Here is a 15,641-nt window from a genome sequence, read left to right as displayed (position 1 = left end):
CCATTAGGCATCAAGACTGACCTCCTACCCCAACGAACCAGTACCCAGCACCCAATCGAAGGGACACCCAGTCAAATCCACACCTCGTCCCCTGCAAGAAAAGGCAACCAACTCCCCTGCGGATTCAGGCTGCGTGGCCCTCCCTACCAACTCCCCCTAACGTGGACTGTTACTTGAAACCGGACTTAGCTCTAAAAGTATCCCCAATGCAAGAGCTCTTTCAAGACCTCCCTGCTGCAAATATTTACCAATCTCAAGAAGGTCAGGGGCTGTGATGGAAAAGTGCCTGGGAACCCACACACCACAAGAAAATCCCAAAAGACAATGGGAAAACTTAAACTTTCAACATAAGTATAAGACCTGTATTACACCACCTCCTTACCTGCTTATCCCCAAAAATAAAGTAGTCTCTTGCATCACTTTGTTCCTTTAATTACTTTGTTAATTAATTTTTTAAAAATGTTTGTTCTACATATTCATTGGTGAGCACATATATTTTTATTCCTATTTTTATCCTTTTTGGGTGTGTGACCTGTTTCTGTTTTCTTCTCTGTCCCAACTGCACTGACATTATAATGTAGCACCATTCCTCCCTGCAAAGGCACACTAATAAAAGGGGAAATCCTACATATAAAAACGAGCTCTTATTTACTAGGGATAAGAACTCATACTTGTTTACAATACAGGGATATCTTCCACCTTGAAAATATGTCATGCAGACTCAACTTAGACCTTAGGTGATTAGATACCATCCGTTCAGCCTTGAACTCTGGATCCCAGACATAAAAACGACAAAGTTCTTCACAACAGATATGGGAAACAAATCCCATCCAGGACATCCTTAATACCACTGGGCCACCAACAAGTTCCAGCTCTTAGATGATATCCTGACAACGAGGAAAATTGGAACAACTTGACCTAAGAGCAGGTTATCCTACCTCACCAGCTAACGATGAGACAAAATCAGAAGACTTGTCACCCTTTGGTCGGTCCAAAAGCCAAGATTGCGATTTACAGATGACTGGCTACTAGAACCATGACTGGACTGTATATATCTTGGGACCAATAAAAAAGCCCCAGTCTAGGGTTTGAATTACAACCTGCACAACAACCATCATCCCCAGTTCCAAAGGTCTGGCTGAGACAATTGCAACGGAATGGGGCTTCTGGAAACACAATGAAAGACGCTATCCTAAGTTCCATCCTAAGATCAGTGCAAAGACCAAGACCACCAACCACAGAAGATAGATTAAAATGACACTGAGGGAACAGAACTTCTAGAACGACAAAGAAAGACTTCATCATAAATCCCACTCCTGGACCTGTGCAGATACTGAGATCTCTAGATACAGAGGTCTGATTTTATCACCCAGGAAGGAGCAGAAGCCTTCCAAACACCACAAAAGCACCGAGGGGAGAGTAAATGTACCTGAACGGAGTCTATAGTTAATCCCATGACAATATACTCCAAGGGTGGAGAAACCCCATATCTGTTAGGCCAAGTGAATTTCTTTTCGAATGACCCCAATATTTACTGTGCCAGTGTAGGAGGGAAAAAAAAGGCAAAAAGCACAAAACATTTTTTATTTTTTATATATATTATTTTTAAATACTTATTTTTTATTATTTTTATTTTTATTTACCTATCTACTTCTTGTCGATTTTCTTGTTTTGGTGTGGTTAATGAAGTTGTTGTCCCCATTTACATTTATGTTTTTTCCTTCTTTTTTTTTCTTTCTTTATATGCCCTGCCATTTTTTTTATCTCAAGACCATGGCTATTTTTGTGGTGCTTATCGTTGTTATTGTTGGAATGCTCACTGGATATTTGACACTTCTTTTTGTACTGTTGGGGTGTTACACCTTATTTTTTTCCTTCATCTCTCAAACCGATGATGAGAGCCTCTAGAAGGATTCCGTCCATTTTCGGCGTATTAGACTTTTACCCCAGTTTATTACTTTTCTCTTCTTCAAACAAAACCATGTAACTTGAACTAGCTAGTCCTGTCTCCCAGTTAGAGGGGGAAATAAGGGAGGCACCAAGACCAAACAGGTGCAAGACTACTAAGTAGTAAACTAGGTACAGAGGGGACAACATTTTCTAGCAGCCCCGGGGGTGAGGGAGGAGGATTTGGGAGGTAGGACAAAAATGGAGGTATAGGGAGGACAAATCGATGATGGGAATCCCCCTAATTTTATGTAAATATGTACCTAAAATATTATTGTCAACAATATGTAAGCCACTATGTTCAAAATAAAAATTATATTTAAAAAATGTTTGGAGACAAAATTTCATAATTGCATTATAGGAAAAGAGTAGAATTAGTATTTTGCTAAATTTTTTGAAAAAAAAAACTATATTTTATGTGCAATGATAATTTATTCCACACTACTATTATCTTCGATACCATTTCTTAAATTACCTCTGTATAAATAATCAAAAAATGTTTTCTGATACTTAATTTGTTAAGTATACAGGAAACTGTTATTTTCTAAAATCTCCCCTGTCTCATAAATTGTCTACTGATTATTCCATTTATAGGTCAAGCAGAGATAAATAAAAAAGATATACCAGTTTGTTTTTTTTTTTTACTTATAGAACAATTAATTTACTTTCAGGTTTTGGGGACACACTTGACAATTCTCAGGATTCATTTTTGCTTCCATACTCAGGTATTATTCCTGATTTCGGGGACTATATTATTGCTTCCTTTAAACCCTGGATCAAAACTTACTTCTTTATTTGCTGTACTATCACTGTGACCCTGCTTACAGAAAACTTTTTAAATATTTTTTTGGGGGAACACCAGTGGTGCTCAGGAGATACTCAAAAATAACTATTGGTAAACTCAGGGTACCATATGGGATGTCTGGAATCAAATTTAGGTTTGGTTGTGTGCAAGGCAAATTTTCTATCAGCTGTACCATCACTCTGACCCTTTAGCTATGTTCTTGCTCCCTGACAAGGATATTTTTTCTTCTCAAAAAATATGTTTAACACTCTAGTTTAGGAAATTACCTAGAAATGATTTCTGTTACATGAAGGCAATGAAAGGTATTTTTGACTGAAGACTGACTCCTTAACATCACATGAACTCAGCCCTAATACAACCACATGCTCATCAAATGGTTCAGTATATAGAGCTCATCTGAAAGAAAACTACCCTCTCACATACTAACTACACTTAAACAAGTTTCTTCTTCTGTCCACATCACAGCAAAGGTTGCCCCTTTTTCCATCTTTGCTCCCTGCTTTCTCAAGCCTCATATATAATACATCAGTAAGTAGAAGTTCCAAAGTATATTTACATATGGCTATGCCTTTTCAACTCTATTACTGCTAGTCTAGGCCTAGTTTCTGTTAGCTCTCTCTCTCCTAAGCTGGAAGTTTTCTAAGATGTATCCCTGTTTATTTTCTTACAGTTTTTGTAACACTCAGAGTGTTTAAAGCTTATTTATTTCTAGTTCAGTGCTTGGATGTTGTAGCACTCAAGGTATCAAAAGTAGTATTATGGCTTGAACCCAGGTTGGCCAGTAGTAAAACAAATGCCTTCCCTCGGTACAATCTCCCTATTTCATCATATGGATTATTATTTATCCCCCAACATCTTTCTTTCCTTTTGTTGCTACTGATAGTCTTAGTGACTAAGGATTGAACTCTGATGTGTTTACATACTCAAAGTGTTCTCCAGGAATCATGCATTCCAGTCTTTGTGCTTATTCACATATTCACTAGTGTGCAAAAACACTTCTAGTTAAAGTACTGAAACATTTCTTTTTAGTTGGGGTGCATATATCCCTGATTGTTACTTGGGGATAACACTATTTCAGCATGGGAGGCTTTCTTTGTTAGAAGTTGATAGAAACACACCAGAACATGTTCATGACACTGGATATCAAATTCATGTCCTCATGTTGGTAGTGCAGGGACTACCCCCTAGGTGCCCTATATAATTTCTTCAAAAAAATTCAAACCATGCCATAAATTCTAAAGTTAAACATATTCCTTTTGATGATATCCCAATCCTCCATCATCAGTATCTTTTCTCTTTTCTACCCATGTTCTAACACATTGGAGTCACTTCAATATTCTTAGTCTGAAAAGTTTCTTCCAAATGTCAGGCTACTTGTTTCATTGTGGATTACTTTAAATATCACTCAGCTTCAGAGATCTATCTATCTATCTATCTAAAGTTCTATACAAAGACTACCCCCATATCTCTTCTTCCAGGATCTTTATCACATCACTAGATTGCTATTTTTCTTTTTTATTTTATACAGTATATTATATACTAAATAAATAATTAATTGTTTTACTAATTGTTTACCTTTGGCAATGAGATAAGCTTCAGAAAAAGAAAGATATTTCTATTTCCACTAGGTAAATAATGCTAAAGACAGTGCCTGGGGCACATAGAAAAACATAATACATTTTTGTTGAATTAATATGGATGTAGTGAATACAAGTTTATATTTCAGGATATAAGAATGACATTTATAAATTATTAATTTTATCATCTTTAAAAAATTCTATCGCATTTGTAGCAAAAATAACAAGAACAAACATAATTTCTCTTTTAAATATACTGATACTTGCCTTGGTAGGCAAATAAAATAGAAAAACTCATAACTTAATTATAAAATTTAAAGATAAAATTTTCTTATAAGTTTTAAATAATTCATTTAGTAGACAAATTTATTGTCTTAGTATTCAAGAGTTATCAAGAATGTCATAAAAGATCAAACATATGAACCCTTATCACAAAACCAGGAGTAATCTCTGAGTATAGCCAGGTATGGCCCAAAAACAAAATAGAGAAAAAAAAAAAAGAAAGAAAGAAAGAAAAGGAAAAAAATGCCATGCTCTTAAATAGTAAAGTTTTGAAGAAGTTTGAAATCAAGATCTTTGTAAAAAAAAAAAATGTTTGTTAGTTTCTTCGATATTTTTTTTATCTTTTATATTTTTATAAAAAATGCCTTCATTTGCCTTTTTGGTATCTTTATCTCTTTGGTCTGTACATATTTTAGGTGTGAGAAATTTGTTACATAATGAATCCTTAACATGGGTTTTTAAAAAAAGTATTAAAGTGTGCTTGTATTTACACTAGTTACAGGGAGAAAACTTTGGCAGTCTATGGGAATACACGCCCACTTCATTCCTTAGCTGTGGTTTGTTTCTCCCATCTTAGAGGTTGGAATTTTGATCAAATTGGATGATAGGAAAATATATATCCTTCAATAATTGGTCAGAATTATAAATGTCCAAAGCTGACATGGGACACTATAAAGGAAGCCCCATAAATTTCGTAAGGAACCAGTTTAAGAAGGCAAGCTGAGGCCAAAGAATCACAGCTGTCATTTGGCTGTGGGAAAGGGTTCAGAGGTCTCTTCCACTGTTTATTCCCATGAACTCAAGGTTCTCAGAGGGGCATTCAGGGAGGTGACATTTCATTTTTTGTAGTAATACAACACAAAACATGATAGATTACTAGTACTTAATCAACAGGTTATGATAAATGTCTAAACCTTATTCATATAATTTGCCCAGGTTTCATTGCATTTTCACATACATGCAAATATATGCAGCTTACTTACTAGAAATAAAAGAAGCCTGTCTAAACTTTTGTACTGATATTTCTAAAAAGTATTTGATTCTCTAGAAAATTCATAGTAACTATAAAACATAATTAAAAACTAAAAGTTTCCAAATAAAAATGATCTCTATCTACAGAGTAAATTTTACTTATTTATTATAAGTTTTGCTAAGATTTCATTATGAGGTTTTATTTAGGGCAGATTTCTTTTGACTTAGTTACACATGGTATATTAAAAATGAACATGAGTTTTCCCATGTTCTAAGAACTGTAATTTCTGTCAAGACCTCTGGGTCTACGTATTCTTGAAATATTTTACTAGTTCAGGGATGTCATCATTAGAAGTTTTTGATAGTACCTATAGTTTGTGAAAGTTGATAATATAAGTATAAAATTGTTGATGATAAAATCATAACTACAACATTAAGTCTCAATGCATTTAAAGTACTATTCTTAATATTTTCTATTTAGTCATTTAAAAATCTGTATAACAACATTTATGGTATAAAAAATCCGTTCCTTTTTGTTTTTGTTTGTTTGTTTTGTTTATAGAATCACACCCAGTGATGTTCAGGGGTTACTCCTGGCTCTGCACTCATAATCGCCTTTGGCAGGCTTGGGGACCATATGGGATGCCGGGAATCGAACCACTGTTTCCTGGGTTGCTGTGTGCAAGGCAAACAACTTATCGCTGTGCTATCTCTCCAGCCCCACATCCATTCCATTATATAGGTGATTATATTTAGTTACAGGAAGTATAAGAAATTTTTCCAAATTTAAATATCAATGTTGAAGTAATATATCACAGAGAATTAAAATCCATCTAGAAGGATTTCTTATATATATAATATAATTTAATATATATTTGTGCACATTTAGTTAATATGTATCTGTGTGATATCAATCTATTACTACTGTATACTTTAAAAAAGGAACTGGGAAGGAACTGGGTACAGTGGTAGGATCTTTGCTTTGCATGCTGCCAATCTGCGATATACCCGGGTTTGATCCCCACTATCTCTGAGCCTACCAGGAACGATTTCTGAGCACAGAGCCAGGAGTAACCCCTGAGCGGCCATCAGGTGTTGCCCAAGCCTCCCCCCAAATAAAAAATACAAAAGGAACATGCATGATTTATTATGAGAGGAAGATCAGAAACTAGTATTAAAGTGGTTTAAAAATACAGACAAGGAAAACTGTGATTACTAAGGTAATTTGGAGATAATTGTGATGAAGAAAAAATTTTCTATTATTACATGAGGTAATAAGTTTTTGTGTGAGGATATAGTTAACACAGAAAGTTATTGATGCTAATTTTGCCACTAGAATGAAGGAATAGTTCCTATTTTAAATCAGAATACATAAATTTCTGGAAAACAAAGAAGTAAGACCTCTTCTATTTGTATTACATTTCTGTTAAGTTCTATAGGGTTGGTAAATAAACTCCTTATTTGTATAATGTTTTGTCCTCTATTATTGTATTTTGTTTCAGTTCTTAGAAAACCACTGGCCCTGACAGAACCAAGATCTTGTTGATATGAGGAAGAACAAAAACAAATGTGCCGAGTTCTTTAAAGTAATGGCTGAATGATTTTGACTGTTGTCTTCCTATCCTTATACAGGAAATGGTTGACTTTTTAATGCTATTCAAATAGAAAAATATGAAACAGCAGAAATGAGAGAGCAGTTTCTAGCAAATAGTTTGTAAGCCTAATACAGTGTCAAATGAAAACAAACTTCTAGGACTTTAAATTAGAACAATAGTGAGAGAACCAGTAACAGCTGTGGCACTTCAGGAAAAAGGAATATATTCTGCTATATGTGGAAGGTTGATGTTGAACTGTAAAAGTTTGTCATGGGATTGTATAACATGCTAGTTAATTAATGATAATTAATCTTATTTTTCCTTTGTACATTTTGAACATTTTTCAAAATGAACAAGTACAATATTTTATGTGTATATTTCTGCTAATATTGGCATTCTATTTAATTTATTTTATTCTGAAAAGTCCAGGAGAGAAGAGTTTTCTCTTTATGGAAATTTGATTTGTACTCAGAGACGTATCATTACTATTTAATTCCTCCATCATATAAAACTTTTTATTTCCCCATAATCAACAATGCCTATATAAATCTCAACTGAAAGTGAAGACTAGAGGCCAGAGTGATAGCACAGCAGTAGGGCATTTGCCTAGCACACGGCTCACAGAACTGAATGTGATTCAATTCCTGGCATCCCATTTGATTCCCCGAGTCTGCCAGGAGTGATTTCTGAGTGCAGAGCCAGGAGGAACCCCTGAGCACAACCAGGGGTTGCCCCAAACTAAACAAAACAAACAAAAAATCCACAAACAAAAAAGTGAAGACTAAAAGTGAAAAAAATTCTATAGTGCATTACTAAATAATTATTTTAGAATTTAAAAAAATATTTTCAACTCTGTTCTAATGGAACATGATTTCTGTCTTACTAAAATTGAGTAACTATTTGCTATTTATGATATGTATGTTTATTTGATTTTTTTGTATTTATGTCTCTCAAACAGAATTTGGAACAGAAAACATTCTATTGGTATTTGGGTTCATTGAAAATGTCAAGGGGCTATTTTCACGATATTTCTGTCTGCATATTGTATATGGTTGGGAATACATGTGGCTTTTTAATTTCAAAAGCCACTCATGGGTTATGGGCAATGTGGTCAGAATTGGGGATCTAGCTGAATGGAGAGACAACAAAAAGTCATGAATTCTGTAGTTTTTCTCTGGTGGGAGGATAGTTACATGTTTATGCTAGAGATGATATGACTACCTTTATTAGGACACAGAAGCTTTTATTTTTCTGTTCCACAGCAAAGCCACAATGATACCTTAGAGATGCAGCCCTCTTGCTCACCTTATTTGCTCTTTTATTTACCACAGCAGAGGGACAGCCAAAGTCCCTTCTCATTAAGAACAAGATATAATTCTTCTTTATTTACCTGTTGAGAAACATTAAAGCAATTTATTTAAATGAATAAACCCAAAATTCAGTCTAAACTGCCTCAAAACCATCATGTGGCCTTTTGGTAAAACAGGTTAACCAGAACTATATTTGGTCTTAGACTGATACCTTGTCATAAAAAATATTATATTTCTGTATTTTGAGGTTGGTGTGTAATTAAGGGTTAAAAGAAAGTATGAGTCACCAACATTGGGTAGAAAACAGTTCAGAAGTACTTGACCAGAAGTTACTTATTCGAGTTTCAACTTGAAGTGGCATTAAAATGTCAAATAGAACCAAAGTATTTTTATATTCCCTTATTCCTTGGCTTCTAAATCTACCCCAAGAGCACAAAAACATTATCCTGAAAAGTATATAAACCTATGTTTATTGAACACTATTTTCAATAGTTAAGTCCTGAAAACAATCCAAGTTTACAACCAAAGATGAGCTAATAAAGAAATTATTGTATATATACACAATAGAATGCTCTAAACTATGAGAAAAGATAAAGTTTCACACTTTGCTATAACTTGGATGAAATTGGTGTCATGCTAAGTAAGGTTATCTCACTTATATATGTAGAGTATAAAGAAAGAACAAAAGGTATTAGACAATCCCCATTGGAAACAAATTCTGAGATCTGATCAATAAAAGAGATGTATAAAAAGAGATGGAACCATGATAATGACCGGGGGGGGGGGGTCTTGAAACACTGGTGAAGATTGGATTAATGTCTGTAATCACAAAATAGCTATTTCATACTACTATAAAATACAATATCTCTACTTTTTAAAACATTAAAAATCAAATTGGAAGACTTTAAGTATTTCCAAGTCAAAAAATTTAACTTCTGAAAACTGGTCTCAGAAAAGGGTTAATGTATTTAATCTATTTACCTAGTTATTGTTGGAGTACCATTGCATTATGACATTTATATAGACTTCAGGTATGCATAAGTGTATTTTTGTTTATGCTAATTGTGCATCCATGAAAATAACTTTCTATCAACTTAATTAGTGGTAAATGTTTTAAGACAGTGAGGAGATAAGATCACTTGTTGATAATTAAGGTATGTGAAAAATAATTAGATATATATAACCTTAACTATCAAGAATTTGAGATCATAATTGTATGGATAATCTTTGCTTTAATATAGTCCAAAGTAGCATACATTAATAGCTTTATCAGTTTTTTCAGACAAATATGATGCTATATTGACTAGAAGTATTTTCAAACATACTTATGCATTTAGCAGCATCTAACATAAAATGCATTTGATGGTGTTAATTGGAATTTAATCTATTCGTTTCTTTTAAAAAATTGACTAAGAAAGCTAAGTATATATTTGTTACAATAATAAGTATGCTTTCACATTTAGATTTTACTTCTATAATAATTATTTAGTTGCTAAGAGATTATATATTCATTAAAATACTTTTGATAATTATGCACAAAAGCTACTTATTAATAATCTAAATGCTGTAAATTTTTAGATGAAGAATCATCAGAAAAGTATTCTAATAAATGCAAGACCTAACCTTACAATGCTATTATCTTTTATAATACTTATCTTAATATTTTATATTTAATTCCCTTTTTGCTTATATAATTTTTATTGATTAAAATGTATTCATTTTTGAAAAACTGAAAATTGAAAAAAAGAAGAGAGAAAAATAATTTCAATTTAACCTTAAGAAATAATTACCGGCCCCTGAGAGATAGCACAGTGGCCTTTGCCTTGCAAGCAGCCGACCAGGACCTAAGGTGGTGGTTCAAATCCCGGTGTCCCATATGGTCTCCCGTGCCTGCCAGGAGCTTTTTCTGAGCAGACAGCCAGGATTAACCCCTGACCACCGCTGGGTGTGGCCCAAAAAACAAAACAAAACGAAAAAAAGAAATAATTACCTTCTTCACTCATGAATTTTTTCCTCTTCTTTGTTTAAGAAGTATATATGCTTTTACATATATATTTTTTACAATCCACTTTGTGAAATCTGTTATTTTAAATAAAACATGTTCAGATGTTACTTATAATTTATGCTCTTAATGATATGATAATAGAATATTAAAATGTTATAACAAAGATTCTACAACTTTTTTTGGGAGAATGTCTCACCGGCAGCGCTCAGGGATTACTCCTAGCTCAAAGCTCAGAAATTGCTCCTGGCAGGCTCAGGGGAACATATGGGATGCTGGGATCCGAACCACCATCCTTATGCATGCAAGGCAAATGCCTTACTTCCATGCTATCTCTCCGGCCCCGAAGAGATAACAAAAGATTCTATAACAACAAAGACAACAAAGATTTTATTACTTTTTTGGTGAAATTGTAGCATGTTAGACCTAACGTAGTAGCTATCTTGAAATTATCAGTAGAAAAATTATCTAGATAAGTAACTGGTAACACTGAAGAGCTGCATTGGTTCTATTTTTGAAGTGCATTAGCTTTCTAATTATTATTTCAGACTCTTGTTCATTACTGGACATCATGAATTAGGTGTTCATTTTTCTTCCTTATTCCCATTATCTAATAAAAATTTTAATTTGACTTATTAATAAAATACTCTTTGGGATTATAAGAATAGGCTGCATTGAATTGAGAACAAACAAATGCAAAATAACTATAAATGAACAAAAGACCTACAATATCTATAATCAGAGCATGAATTTTAATTTAAATTTGCAATTCAATTAATTTTCTACCTTTACCCATATTTAGTTAAATTGTTACCTATGAAGCTGAGATTTCCTACTAGTATAAGAAGAGTTATTTCTTCATAACTTCTCAAAAAAATTGTGCCCTTTAAGTTTCTGAATCCCAGTACTTAGGAATCTGAAAATAATTGACGTATATTTATATTAAATGGAACAAGAAGATCACACTAAATAAACCCTGAAAATGAGTTTAAGAATGATATTGGGACTTACTAGAAGGATGGATTGTTTTTCATTCTCACAAAATATGACACAGTTCAAAGGACACTTTGATTACAAAACTCAGGGACTCTGGCTGTTGCTGTCTATGACTATTTCATGTTAACATGTGTCCTCCTAAATTTTCAATTGAAAATAAAGACAGAGGAAGAGGAACATCAACTTTTATTTTAGCTTGCTTAGTCTACAAGTGACGTACATCCATTCTCACCTTTTGTATATACACCAAATACTCAAATGGCATCAGCTTGGTCACATAGTCCGAGAGGTTTGGAAATTTTTTTCTGAATTTATCAGGATTCAGCTAGAGACACTAGATTAATAGGAGTTTATTTGTGCTAAGGACTGATTTCAAGAAGTTGGTTTGCTTTATTGTTGTGCCTAGATAGTTAAGTTCAAAATTCACAGAGAAGCCAATCACTGGACAGAGCAGATAACCAGCAGGCATAATGTGAAGCTTCACAATATCTGGAAGCCTCTGCTTTAAGGTTTTCAGTGAATTGAGTCAGGTTCCACCCAAATTATTCAGGATACTCTTCCTGATTTAAAATCAGCTGATTGTACTCTTGATTCTACCTGCAAATGCCCTTCACAGCAACACTTAGCATATGATTGAATTACTGTAACTGTAGCTAGCCAAGTTGCCATATAAAGGGAGAAATATTGCCAAACAGAGTATAGAATAATAGGTGAGATCTTATGGTCTCAGTCAGAATGAGATCATTGTACTAGGTCTCGTGAGGTCTATCATCATTGTACTTATTCACTACAACCACCAAAGAGAAAAACGAAGGAAATGCTTTCATCAATTGTTCTGTGAGTTGACATTTCAGAAAGATGAGAACCATTATTTAACTATGTATATTTTCTCATCTAAAATGTATTAACAGATTGTTGACTTGGGAGGTTTCAAAAGGGGGTACTGGGTCATACTTGGTGATGTTCAGGAGTTAATTCCTGATCGGTGCTTGAGGGTTGCTCCTGGACATGCTCCAGGGATCATGAGGTTACAGGAAATAAAATTTGGGCTTCTGGCACACAAAGCTTGCGTTCCAGCTATTTGGTCTATCTCCGTAGTACCTATTGACTATCTTTAATCTAGAAAATACTGAGTTCTTAGAAATTTAATGATAACCAGAAAAGAGCTTCTCAGAGTAATTTGTTTTATTTGATATTTTTGATGTTTAACTTAATGGTGATATTAAACATGTATATAATTCAAAGTATTTTGGGTTATTTGTTCCATATATTTTGCTAATTTATTTACATTTATTAAAGTGCTTCTATCCCATATATTTTGTTATGCTCTCCGTATTTGTAAGAGCCTTACTATTAGTCAGTCCAAACTGGCTTGTATCCTTAATCTTAGTGTTACAGATTTAGACTTTACTTAAGTTTAAATGCTGTCTCTTAATTATCTTCCCTCTTCTTATGCCTCTTGGCATTGCCTTTATATTCCTCTTTTGCTTCTCATTAGCAGCCCACTGAGCTGTATCAACTTCTCACAGTGGCAATGAACAAGATAGTTTTAGTTTAGCAATTTTACATTACTACCAGTCAGTTGGTCCTCCCCAATGCCCAAGTCACAGCTTCTAACACTGTTGGTGGTATCACCCGAGAAAGACTGATGAAGTCTCACATGTTTCTCTGTGCTCTGAAAAGAATATTTACTAAGAATTGGCCAGATAAAACGGTGGATAGAATCAAGTAAGACGCCCATCTGCCACCTGCATTTACTGTCTCTCTATACCCTTCTTTTTATCCAAGCACAAAAAGAGACATTACTTCCATAAACATCACTTATACCAGGTGAGGAGCCAAAATCAAATCCTTTCTGGCCAAGTTGTGCTAAGCCTCTCTCTGTTGGAAATTGCTCTTTGCCAATCAGACGATAATTCAGAATTAAAAGCTACAGGAGACAAAAAAAAAAAAAGGATGCAGATTAATGAACATATTTTGTGCCAAGTTATGAAAATGATGTTTGAGTAGTACCCATTTAGCTTTAAGGTCATAGTTATTCCACTTTGGGACCACTATTAGATTAACAAGTGTTTTATACATCATAGAAAATGCTCTTTTAGTTTGTCTTAAAAAATAATTGTGCTCATAACCAAATGTATACTTTTCCTCCAATTTCTATAGTCCTGTTATCTTATCTTATAGTAATATACCTGTGTAGAGAGCATCTTTGAAGTTATCATTAGTGTGTATGATGTTGAGTAGTAATATGTATATTTTAAAATTTTCTAAACATCCTTTCCATGCCAAATTCTGGCAATAATTACCAAATGTCTATATCTAGAAAAACTGGTAATTCAGAAATATCAATTTATGCTATTATTTATGATACACATGTGCAAGATTTTCCTAATATAGATATTTGATTATATAACAGGAACTATTTGTTATAATTTCAAAGTAGATACCAATAAAATAGAAATATAATTTATTTGGTAAAAATATGTAAATGCTAAAATATTCTCATTATCTTTTTGTAGAGTACAGTTCTTGGTTTCCTATTCATATTTCATGTAATAATTTTGGATTAGCCATCTGGTTTGTTGAGGGTTGAAAATCTGTTTAACACCAACGCAGAATTTTTGTTAAAAAAAATAAAACAAGTCACACAAAAATCACAAATGTTTTTCAGGTATTTCTCAAAGCTAATAATGACTAACAAGAGATGGCAAGTAAATCTACACTTTATCTTTATCACATTTCTTTTTTTATTTGTGTAATGTAAATTTCACCTACAAAATGCTTTTGAGATCTATTTTTCAGGATGTGTCAATCAAAATGATTGCAATATAACAATCTTAAAAAAAAACTTTTTTTTTGGGTCCACCCACATTAGTCTAGTACCATTCTTTCTCTTGTCCAAATAGTTAACTCAGTGGATTAGAGAGAACATTTTCTCAATGACTCCAAGACTGAATTACCTTCCTTCTGCCTCACATCTACAAATAAATTTCAACCTTCTGTAACTCATTCTAAGTAGAGTTAGTTTGTCTACCCCAGGAAAATGAGAGCAGAGTGTGGATTTATTGATTGACATAGACGCATTGTTTTTGTGTGTAAAAACCTTGACATGTGTGCTACAAAATTATAAGTCTAGATTCTTATATTTGGTAAACAATATTCTCATTAACAAGTCCATCTATAGCAGGGAGTAGGTTGCCACCAATACATGTGGTTGTCTGTGATTGCATTCCAAATCATTGACCTACATAAGAAAAGAAAGTACTTGGGTGTCTTGCCAAGTTATTATTATAGTCAGGCATTGCACACAAAGTGCTTGAACATCTGGATAAAGCACTGTATGTATCCAAGACTCAAGCAGAGTGGATGTGGTTGATATATCTTTGGTATTGGACCCTAAAGGCTATGCTTTCCCACTGATCATCAGAATACATTGTTAGAAAACGTTCTTCAGAGGGAATCTATTCAGTTCTGTTCCACACAGATGTGGACTTCTCAGTCTTCTTTCAAACACCTGTAAGAAATACAGCTTTGTAGAGAACCACTTAATGGAACTGGAGAAGGATTTTCTCTGCTTTTATGAGGACTAAAATTACATTGGATAAGGGAATCATAATAAACATAGTTCTAGAGACCCACATATGTTGTTGAAAGGAATTTAATTATTGCATTTCATAAGAATTTGAAAACAATGCCTACTTTGTTTTTGACAATGAGAAAGAATGGTCATTTCTGCTACATGCTGTCTCATTTAATCATTTAACCTCTGAGGAGTCTAAAATCAAAAAAACAAGTTGCCTTTTCCCTTTCCACAAGTTCTATAGATCATAAGCGCTTAAAATTTGAGAAAGCATACAGATAGGTAGAGGGAGATAGGGGGCATTGGTGGTGGGAATGTTGCACTTTTGAGGGGGTTGTTATTTTTATGACTGAAGCCCAAATACAATTATGTTTGTAATCATGGTGTTTAAATAAAGATATGAAAAATGAATTCAGAATGCAGGCTCAAGTGCATCTGAGTTTACTGAGTGAATTTATTTATTCATTATGTCTTTTAATTTGGAAAGGAAAGAAAATGATTCCTACAGAATAATATTTTGAGTGCTATCAAAAACAATTCTTTTTACTTTCAGTGAGGTTAATCTGGATATGATG

Source organism: Suncus etruscus, chromosome 2 (assembly GCF_024139225.1).
Source record: "Suncus etruscus isolate mSunEtr1 chromosome 2, mSunEtr1.pri.cur, whole genome shotgun sequence".
NCBI lineage: Eukaryota > Metazoa > Chordata > Mammalia > Eulipotyphla > Soricidae > Suncus > Suncus etruscus.
The sequence above is the reverse complement of the archived record's forward strand: the minus strand, read 5'-3'. Positions refer to the sequence as shown.